Below are 10,232 nucleotides of genomic sequence, written 5' to 3' on the forward strand. Positions count from 1 at the left end.
ACTCCTCAGAAATTTCCATTGTTTCAAATGGATGCTTTTTGAGCACAGTTCTTTGTAGGCTGAATCAAACTGTAAATATTCAACTAGATGCAGAAAATTACAGCAAATTCTGTCATCTTTCTTTGTTCTGGTTTAAGAACATGAAGCCAAAAAATTTAATGCATTCCTTGGATTCTGTCAGGAGAGATTTTGTATCTTGCCTTTTACATCTCAACCCTATGTCTTGGTCATGTCTGTCACCCAGAATGCCCTGTTTAATGGTAACATCCTAAATGGCACCAAGAGGGTTTTTAGAGCATTAAAATGAATTTGTGACAAATGTTCCAATTGAGAAAACAATGTTCTGGAGCTAATTTTTTTTACATTGAACACATTCAAACAGTAAAAGCATTGGTTTTGTGCTATTGCCTTTGTGTTGTAATATGTGTAAGAATACTACATAAGATCTTCCCATTCAGTTCTTGCTCTCTGTATGTGGTCTAAAAATCTAATTACAGGCATGGTCAACAAAACACACAGCACCTCACTCTGTGGTTGGCTGGAGTGAGTAGAAAAAGGGCTGCACTAACACTAAATATCCCAGCCCTTGCTACAGAGCAGACACAACATTATGCTGGGCACAGAATTTAGCAGTTCAAGCCCTGCAGAGTTCGTTGTTCTGGAAAACTTGAAAGATATAATTGAGGCCTTTCTAAACAGCAGTTGCCAAAAGGGCAGTTTTAGATGACCCTTACATTAACTCTGCCCTTAGCCATTGCTTAATTAACACGATCAGTCACCACAGCTAGAAAATAATAACATAAAATACCCCTTTTCAAGGATGTGCAAAGCTGATCCATAAGTACTGAAACTGCTGCTCCTTTGCAAGGTTATTGGTGAGTTATAGAGTCTATAACTTACAAAGTGGAACAGTATTTTACAATGCACATGTGCCCTTCAACCAGCTTATTCTGTGGCTATTGTGTTCTAATTAGATTTTGTTGAAATTAGTGATCTAGGAACTCTGGTCAAAGGGGAGGATCAGTGATTTGAGGATATTCTGCATAACATGCTGTTTTTTAATCATCACATGGTATATTCCTTTATCCATCTGGATACAGGCTCTGCTCAGAGATGTACATACAGACTGATTGTAAAATAGTTAACATTTGATGAGTAAAAAGAATACTATCAATTAAATTAAATCTGCTGAGTTTATATCAAAGGTTTTATATGTTAAGAGAGAAAATCTTACCTAAAACAGGTAAGCAAGGAATTGAAATACCTAGAAGACGTCTGCTGTTACTTGCTCCAACAAAATCACTGCCTCAGCAAAACTGCCTATCCAACAGCCCTTTGTTATTCCTCACATCTTTGTCTTTTGTATGAGATTATTGCAGAGCAAGGAGATCAGAACTCAGCCCTAGCACAGGAGCATCTCACCTCAATTCCCTTGAAGCCCACGTTTCTCCCAGTTCCATTGAAATTTCACCAATTTGATCTTTTCCAGCCCTAAAATGTGGTGGTGCATAAAAACAAACGAAAACAAACAAACAAAAAACAATAACCAACCACTGGAATTCACAGTACAACAACAACCAAAGATCAGAACAAGGGACAGATTACTTGGGCTTCCATTTCGGTCTCGCTGATTTACATTGTAGTATTTGGAAATAAAAGCCTGTTGAAACAAAAGCTGCTTTCTGCAGCCCCTCTATCACCTGATTTTTAATAAATCATCACACAGTTGTGTGCAGCACTTGCAAGTAGCCTCAGGCCCTTCTGTGAGCTCTTTGCTGGCACCAAAGACATCCATGGTTTGCCTGAAGTCAGGTTACAGCCTTGTTGTTGCTTTGTTCTCTCTTTGCTATGCATGGAGATGTAGTGATCTATATACCTAAAGACTGCCATTAATTAATAGCAACTCAAACTATTGGGACAATGCATCATTAAGATTAATTACTAGTTAGGCCACAAAGGGCATGATACTTACTTGCAAAACCACCAAGTCAGAAGATACTGGACCATCTCACTAAGTCATAAGATCTCTATTAAATCAAATTACAGCAGTTCCATTTAACAATCTGTTAAACTCCGACACAGGAAGCATTTTTGAAAAGTGGAAACTGTGAGCGTTGCCTCCCATCTGCACCACACCGACCTCACAGAATGTTTTGTTGAACGTTAGCTGACAGACAAACCACTGCATGCAGATGAATGAATCTGTATGCATGTATTGCATGCAAGAGCTCCCCTGATCTTGCTGCTTTGTGTACACAGTTGATACTGACACAGACTTGAAGGAAAGAAGGAGAAAAGGCAGTGGATAATCAGGAATCATGCTTGCTTTCTACCAATCCTTAGAGGCCTGCTGCTCTTTACTGTGCACAGACAAATCCCAGCAGCAGGACCCCTAAGCTGGCTGGGTAGACTGCACACACGATGCTGCTTTGAGGGCTGCAAGGCAGATGACCCAGCCTGGCAAATCCTCTGTATGAAAATATAAAAGGAACTTGAATGAGACAAAGCTTTGGTACCTGACCTGAACCATTCATGATGAAATACAGACAACAGAAAATATTTAAGGGCAATAAAACTTTGTTGCTTCACTACCGGGCAACTTGGACCCACAAAATCAGAAAGCGGCACAAAGAAGCCCTGGTGGATCCCAATTTAACACATCTCCAGCTCTTACATACATACAAAGTAAGAGCCAACGATATTCACTGTGAAAGATTCTTATCAAAGTCCTGTATTTCTGACTGAAGAGTTCCTGAGAGATAGAAAATTACCCAAGGAAGGAATGCTTTGCCAGGTCACCCTTTTCACTACACCCAGCCCACACAGGGCTTCCAAACAAGCCTTGATTAATGCAGCACATCCCACTTCCTACTTACGGATGCAAAAAAAATAAGAGGCTTACTTTTATTTTTAGTCAGTGACTCATTGTTACCTTGCATCTATTTAGAAATAGGGAAAGAAACAACGGCTCAGATGTCTTTCTCAGGATTAAAAAAAAAACAACAGAACAGGAATAAAAGGTATTGAATCGTCATACATAGAACATCTATGCCCTTTCATTTTTTTTTTTCCTTTGGATTTGCCTTGTTAATTTCTCAGGAAATAGCCCAAATCCCAGAGCAATGCACCACAGCTCCTTTACTGCACTGTGTAACCAGGACCTGTGCTGCTCCTCTCCTGCCCTAGGTCTTGGTGTATGCTGGAGGCACAGCTCTGACTTCTGAAGCATCCCAGTAAATCCACGTCATGGAACAAGACACAGTCAGCCAAGAGCAGAAGTGAACTCCTTCCATGGAGAAAACAGAACAGCAGGAATTTTATCGCTGTTAGAATGTCTCATTCTTGGGTGAAATCAGCACCATCTGCTCCATCTGCACTGCGTTTTTCCTTAAAAGCTTCCACCTTGTTGCAGAATCATTTAGAAGACCAGGGCAAGGAGCAAACAGTCACCACTTTTATTTTTAACACCATCTCAGCCACTTCTCCACTCAGAAGGGCTGTCAGTGCAATTGAGTAACACCTTTACATGAATATTCACTGCCTTGACCCTGGTAATACACCTGGGACAGTGGCAATCCCCAGACAGGAGTTATGGCCTTTCTGAAGGTGGAAATACTGCAAAGAGAAAAGAGGGCCTGGGCTTCAGTGTTCCAGTAAGGCTGTCCGAAACTTGGGGTGCTTTGTAATGAACCTGTGCTCTGAGTGTGTCTCCATCTTCACCACTGTTAAATCAACAGCTCTAATAAGAGCTCTAATAAGAGCACCCTGAATTTTTAGTGCCTGTTTAACTCATACCAGCATTCGGGCCCTTTAGGATGGGGTTTCAGACAAGCTTCTGAGCGTGCCTGCTGCTTGGAACAAATAGAATCTGACTGAGAGATGTAAATGGTCATAAAAGTCAATTTGGCTTAAAGAACCTTTCTGGCTTCACACTGTGGACTTCACAGTTCTGTTCCCACTGTGAGGACCATAGGTACTGCAAAGACACTACTGTCTGCATTCACAAGCAGCTGAAAGGCTGTTAAGTTTTTGCTCCAGGAGTTTGTTTATCAGAAATGATTAAATATAAAACTGCCCCTCGCTCAAGAAATCAGTGCTGTAGATCTCAGGGGCAAGAAGGGGCACACACAGGAATCATCACACACTTCCCTTGCTCTTACATGCAATCCTGGACATCCCCCCCATTTGTCATGGACTTGTTGCTAGCATGCAGGTGACCCAATTTTAAAGGGCTGCAGGGCTTCAGTACTTGTGTGCCCACTGGAAGTCACATCCACAAGGCAATGCTCGTGCCCTAAAACAGATACATGAGTATCACTGAGTACAGGTAAGGGACAAAATAACTGTGCTGAATGTAGGTATCTGCCTTGTAGGTGTCTGATGTCCAATTGCATGAATCCTGGGCATTGTATAATCATCTCTGTTTCTACTCTCAATTATATCAATAGCTAATCCCCACTGTGATGCTTGCATAAATTTAATTTGAGAAAAAATGAGATTGCAAATTAAAGGAAATATAGAAACACGCATAGTGCAATCTCTCTTCGGAGCTCACACCCACTAACAGTCTCTATTGCTTCATCAGGCATGTGGAACAGCACTTCTGTAATTATCAGATGCCCCTGAGACCACAGCTGCTAAATCTGGCCTCTGACAAATTCCCCCACTTGAGAAGTAGGAAGAGAGTATTATTGAAGCAGGTGGTTTATCAGTGGCAAGCCTCAAGATCCAGGCTTGTGATGCACAGCAAAGCAGCTGGCAGTGCCTCCCTGCCTGACAGCACTGCAGCAGCTTCCTTTGCTCTCGTCTTTTGTCTGCTAAATCTCAGCTACAGCATCTATTAATATAAATGTGTAAAGATTGTTAAACATCAGAGCATGCCAGACATTTCATAACCATCCCAGAAATGCTGCATCAGTACAAGCACTATATTTAGTGATGACTACAGGAACTGGGTTGGAATAATTCAGTTCTCCTCCTCTCTCCAGCCTATGTTATTTGCATCCATCCGTCAGCTAGAAGCTCTTAAGGTGTGGATCATTAAGTCTCAGTGCCCGTGCCACTGTGGGAATGAAGATTACACACTGTGTGCCTTTGAGTGCTGTGTGTGCCTTTGAACATCATTTCATTTGTTCACTGTCAGAGAAAAGAAAGAAATTAAACAGTACATGAATCTGCTTTGCTCCAGCAGCCACTCTTATCCCACAAAGCAAGTACTACCATGTCTCCTGATTCAGAACTCCAAGTAAATCTAAGCACAAAACCACAGGTCATTTAAAAAATTAAAAAAACAAAAACAATAAATGCAGGCCAGAGAAAGAAACTGCTCAATTTGCAAGAGGTAGAACCAGGTCTGTTTTCCCTCCTTTTCAGCCAGATAGAGTTTATACTTCAGACAAAATGCTTCAAGCAGAAACTCAAATGTAACAGCAACTTCTTTGGTCAGCTGAGCCTGCAGCCTGGAGGGCTGTGCTTCTGCAGGGACAATGGCTGAGGATAGTGCCATCACCTTCCTGTCTCTGGGCTTTAGACAGAGAAGCTCTGCTGGCTTAGATGTCTCTGCTGTACTTTCACAGGAAGTCCAAGCTCCTTAATAACATTTTTGCTTTGCAGGACACTAGTCTGAAACTGGCTTTCGGATCTGTTTTATTTCCACCATGTACAGAAAAGCCAGAGCACCTCAGTTTGTAATCCAGCAAGAGCAGAGCCCAGCTTGGCAGACACGGGCTGGCTCAGGCATGCTGTAGCCTCAGCCCCTGAGGCTGAGACACTCTGAGCCTGCAGAGCTGAGCAGCAGCAGAGACAAAACAGAAAAGCATCCCTGGAGATGGGCAAGGAGAGCAAGGTGGGAGCAAAGCTGCCGCCAAGGGCCTCCGTCCCCATGGATGGGGACAAGGCCACATGATGGCAGACTTTGTGCACAAATACTTTGCACACAGCAGGCACAGAGCAGCAGGGCCAATACCTGCAGCAGAAGGGGATCAGCAAGGCTGGAAAGCTGCTAATAAATTCCTCCCACTTCTGGCCACAGAAGACAGTAGATGTTAAAATGTTCAGCAATACTAAAGAGAAAAATAAATAAATCCCATCTGGGGAGTTAAAGAAAGCCTGAACACTTTGCCAAGCTTGGAGAAGTGTGTTTATGAGAGTAGCCACAGCCTTCTGAGCTGCACAAAATATTGCTGGCCGTATCTGCGTGCCTGTGACACATAAGCAGCACTCACCATTTTGTAAATATGCTGGCTCCACAGTTCTGGGCCAGCTGTAGCAGAATTCAATGCTCATTTTGAGATGTGTAAGCATCCAGCTAGCCAGCAGAGATGTAGGGCAGCAGCTTGGAGCATCTCCATCGTACCTGGCCAAAAGGATAAGAACTGTGACTAAGAATGAACGCAGTAGCCTGTAATTAGTAATATTGTCACTGGTAATAATGAGAAACAACAAAGAACAGGAAATGAGCATTTTGATGGAGTCTGTCAGTGGGGTCTGCAATACGCACAGGTTTTGTCTTCTTCAACTCTGTAATCACTGGCTTAGTAGTGATTAGAAACTGCAGATTTCTGTTGTAAATGAGTAAGTCTCCTGTAAGGAAATAACCAAGGCAGGCTGATCCACTTTCAACAGCATATTAGAAAGCCTGTGATGAATTTGAAGAAAATATAATTTTGACTGGATACAACAGCTAACGGAAAGAGACTGAGGAAAAAGAGTCACAGAGGTCATCAGAGCATTTTGCTTTGTTCTCAGTGTGACTGAGGAACTGCATCAAACAAGAACCTCCTGCTTCTAGATTAAAACTAGGCCTAATCCTTTAATTTCAGCAGGTTTTAACACAATTTTTACTACTTTCACTTGTCATGTTACTATTGTGCATTAGTAATTACAGTAAATAACTTTATAGGAGGGTACAGAATGAGAAAATCTCAGGGAGGTACAGTGTGATCCATCCTTGTATGATTCTGCAAAACCTTCCCCAGCTGAACCTCAGTCCTCCTGCCATCCACCCAAAGAAAGACATTCCTGTCTCCTATCGCCCAGCATAGGAGCGTTTCCTTGGGTGAGTGGTGGTCTGGCAGCCTAGAGCAGTGGGCTGTACCCGTTAATTTCTTCTTTCTCTGCTTCTCAAAAGTGTTCACAACTGAGAATCAGGAAGTTATATGTAGAGCAGTTCTGCCCTGCAAAATGCAGCTGAAATGGAAAAGTAATTCTCCCTCACTTATGAGTATTTTCAGTCCCACAGCAATTGTTTCAGCAGATTTTATTTGAAGAAAATAAGTAGCAGTTAGGTGAACAGGAGAGACCAATTTGCTCTATCCTGACTTTTATCCAAAGAGTTGGTTCAGAGGTGTTATAGGAGTGTTTTAATCCGTCAAAAACGCGATGACTTAATAAGTAATTACTGCCCTGAATGAGTACCATCACTGGCCCTCCTTAAGAGAACATTTCTGTGTTTGTCTTGAAGCCTGGCCACGTGACAGATCTGCACACCGTACCTAATTAATGTCAAGTCTAAGAGCTCCCCATCATGCAGCTCGTGTCTACAAACCTCTCCTGGAAGCAATTTTCCCAGCTTGCAAAGAGCAAATCACCTTTCCCCCTGTCTCAGGGGATATTTGCCAAATAAGGGGAAAATAAACACATGTAACACACGATAAAGAATTAATTAGATGATATCCTCTCAGTGCTTTGTAGATGCAGAGTGTCATCTACTTTAAGTGCTAAACATTACATTCAATTAAATGGCAGGGCAGGTGAGACTCCAGCACTGGAACGGGGCAAATGACTGCAGAAAACTAATGGCACAACCTGCTTCTATCTCAGTGTGCTCTGGGGAAAAGGAGATTATTCTGTTTAGATGATCTGGTCCCAGAGCCTAAGCATTCAATTCAGCTCCCACTTACAGCAATAGAAGAATCATCACTGACTTGGTTGAAAGCAGGTTCAGATTCTAAACACTGGCATGAAGCAGCAGCATGTGAGATATGTTACTTGAGCTAAGAGAGGCCTCAGATCACTTCCTGAGGGTGGGCTCTCGGTGCAAAGGGAGGTTAGCAGTTTCCTTGCAGGTCCCTACAGGGAGCTCTGCCTCTGGCAGCTCCAGCAGGTGGTTGCTTCCCTTGCCATGCAGAAGAAGTATTTAATAGTTTATTGGATTCAACCAGTAGGGATGTTAATCACTCGCATACTCCATTTGCAATCAGAGACTAAAGCTAGTAAGTAACCAAATCTGATAAAAGAAATAATTATGGCAGATTATGATATAGTTAATTTAAACGCACAGAAGAAATTCTTGTTCCAGAGTTACCTGCAATTAGTTTTTCTCTTTAAGTTGAAGTTACAAGTTCTTCAAGATTCCTCATACATCACATATACAGAGTGAACATAAGTAGTTGCAACACTTCAGCATATCTCTCTGGAAGCCAGAGCAAGAGGCATTCTGCTTAAATGCATTTAAATGGCTCAGGAAATTCCCCTTTGCTTTGTACTCCCAGTCTTTGATTTTTCTCTTGCTAATTGTGTTAGGAATTATTCTTAGCGTGCAATTTGTGACAGGTACAAAGGATCCATACATTTTAATTTTGGAATTATTTCTGTTCAGTTTAACCTTTCTCCCACATTCTATTTCTAATGCGGAGTCAAGTCTTCTCCTGACCAAAGTTTGCTCTCTAGAGACTGTGACACAGAATCAGCCGCATCTCTGCAGTCCTATATGACATCACTTACGAGCAGACAGCATATCCTATTTCCTCACGTGTAGATACCACACGCAAGCTTACGAGCTGAGGCTTGACTAGTTTGACACAGCGATCTGAGAGCACTGCCAGCAGCTGTTAGGAAGCCAACGTGGCATTCCCAAGGCAGCTAGGGCTGCACAGAGATGCTTGGCTCAGACCTCTCTCAGCACTGCTCTCTAACTTTTTCTCCCTGTTTTGGAACTCAGAACAGCAAACAAACAAACAAACAAACAAACAATGTCAAATCTTTTCTGTCTTCCAGTCTCTCCAGAAACACGGATACACAAAGAGATGAGCAGAGGATACATAACCTGCTCCAAGCACCCTGTCATCTAGCAGCAATTGTATCAGGGCAAAACTGTTAGCTTAATTTGACAAGTGAGTTAACATGACCACACCTTGTGTGATCAATAGACACACTGCACTGTTGGAATGTCCCTACTAGTCACCTATTACAGCAGCAATCACCCTTTACTCAACACACACATACTTCCAAGTGAGCGAATATGATTTGCCTGCAATACCTACTGAGGAAAAGAAATAATTATACCAAGACTTTAACAAGAATCTTACTACAATCAAATCAAACTCAGAAAAATATTTCAGTCCAGAAATAGTAGGTTACCTCTGCACACACATAGGAGTAGACCATGAGACCATGGGAGCCAGTGCATTTCCTCAAGTAAGAATGTTAAGGGCCAAAGGCAAGCCTAAGGAAGGCATAATTAGTTAATTATTTACCTGGGGACAGCTGCAGTGGAAAGCATCAAGATGGAAATGTTTGTTTGAGCATGGCTGGTAAATGGTGGGTGCTGGGCATCCTTTGCTTTCATGTTTGGGAGAGATATCCCCTCCTTCCCATCATTCTATTGCCTTTTAATGAAAGTTGGGTGGCCAGAGGTCTTATTCTGCTAGATGAGGTACTGTTCTCATACACAGAAAAAAAGTCTGGGATAAGTTTAATATTGTGTGCTGAAGGTATTATATGTTATCAGGAATGAACAATAAAGGCTCTGAGGGAGCACTGTGTACTGTGTACTGCAGGTGTAGTACAAGAAAAGCCAAGCAGAAGGATGGTTTGCTTCAGGTTATTTTAAAGGAGGCAGTGCAAACTACAAAGAAACAGTTTGCATCTCTTCCTTCTGCCAAAGACAGAACATTAAACCCATAATCAGTGCAAATTGGTATTCAGAGCAGCTGGGTCTGGCTACCAGTGTGGAGCAAGAGGGGCACAGCTCACAGGTGCTGCACAGGCTGCTCACTGAAGACAAGCATGCAGTCACTACCATGGGGGAAACTGACTGTGAACAACTCCAGAATCTCAAGCACCTTTGTCTTTCAGGACTGTCCATCCTAATTTCTAACACTGGCTCTTATCAGAACTCAAGGGGCCACTAATAGAATTACAAACAGCAAACAAGTTGCTGAAAAGAGCAAAGAGAAACTCCTCTGTTTACCTCAGGCTCATCCACAGCCTGGCAGCTGGATCCAGCTTGG

General features: G+C 42.4%; 1 long non-coding RNA gene across 1 annotated transcript; it reads right to left on the reverse strand.

Moving 5' to 3' along the window:
- Positions 1-1,497: 1,497 nt before the first annotated feature.
- Positions 1,498-9,925, reverse strand: LOC125698603 (uncharacterized). Its single transcript, XR_007379237.1, has 3 exons — positions 9,361-9,925; positions 6,225-6,355; positions 1,498-5,136 (listed from the first exon to the last, which is right to left on the reverse strand). It is a non-coding gene; the product is annotated as an uncharacterized LOC125698603 (long non-coding RNA).
- Between the last annotated feature and the right edge of the window lie 307 nt (positions 9,926-10,232).

This window comes from Lagopus muta, chromosome 11, assembly GCF_023343835.1.
Source record: "Lagopus muta isolate bLagMut1 chromosome 11, bLagMut1 primary, whole genome shotgun sequence".
NCBI classification, from domain to species: domain Eukaryota; kingdom Metazoa; phylum Chordata; class Aves; order Galliformes; family Phasianidae; genus Lagopus; species Lagopus muta.